The following is an 890-nucleotide window of genomic DNA, read 5'->3' as shown; positions in this document are numbered from 1 at the left end:
GGTCCTCGCGCCGTCTGGGAGGGGCCGGGAGACGCTGGCGGACCGGGGAAGGGGCGGAACTGCGGCGAGACTCTGCGGACCCGGAAGGCCGCGCTAGCAACTCCCGTTGGCGTCCCGAGGGCCCCGCTGACAGCAGCCTGCTCTTCTTCCTCCAGCTTTTACCCCCGGCTGGACTTGTCCGCGGCCTCCGCTTTTCCATCCCCTTGTGCCTGGCGGATAGAAGGTACCCGGAATCTTAGTCGCAGTTTCCGGGTTCGGCTCAGGGCGCTCTCTGGACTGATCCAAGTGGAGGAGGGATTTTCAAGTTTCGCCTGAAATATAGGACCGAGAACTAAAAAACCAGCAGCAAAACTATGTTTCTAATGCGAGAACCTGTCTTGTCCGTCGCTCCTGTCATGTCTGTCTAGGGAAGAGGTTTCTGCTGGTCCTAGAATGATCCCTGGGACCTTGCTTCGTAACTCACAACTCAAAGCCATCGAAGGCTATAAAAGGTGCCTCCAGGCGGCTCGGCAGGTTAATCTATCTGGAGAATAGGAAACTTAATTATGACCCTAATCCTTGTCCGTGATTTTCATCATACGCAGTTGTGTAAGAAGTTGTGGGGTTGTAGAAAACTTGTCTTAAACACGTTCTATTTGTGAACGTAGAGTTTAAGGAATACGGAATCTGCTAAAAAGGATGGCCATACTTTGGGTTTGTAAATAAAAATTATCTTGATTGAAATGGTTCTCAGCTGCAGGGAGTTAGGTGAGTTTTTTCTTCTTCTTCCCATCAGTTAGGTGAATCTTGACTCCCTTTGAGAATATGCTAAAAGTTATAGAACCTTTCCCCCAGAAAAGTGCAGGTAACCGCTTAGACGAAACTTCCTTGGAATTTCTAGCTTTATAATT

The 890-nt window shown here is 49.7% G+C and overlaps 1 protein-coding gene across 2 annotated transcripts in view; it reads left to right on the top strand.

The window, feature by feature from the left end:
• Positions 1–890, top strand: part of GPR107 (G protein-coupled receptor 107) — a 73,605-nt gene that overhangs the window by 289 nt on the left and 72,426 nt on the right. The window lies entirely within an intron of this gene.

This window comes from Myotis davidii, unplaced genomic scaffold (assembly GCF_000327345.1).
Source record: "Myotis davidii unplaced genomic scaffold, ASM32734v1 scaffold651, whole genome shotgun sequence".
NCBI classification, from domain to species: domain Eukaryota; kingdom Metazoa; phylum Chordata; class Mammalia; order Chiroptera; family Vespertilionidae; genus Myotis; species Myotis davidii.
Note: the sequence above shows the minus strand (reverse complement) of the source record. Positions and strands in the feature narration are given on the sequence as shown.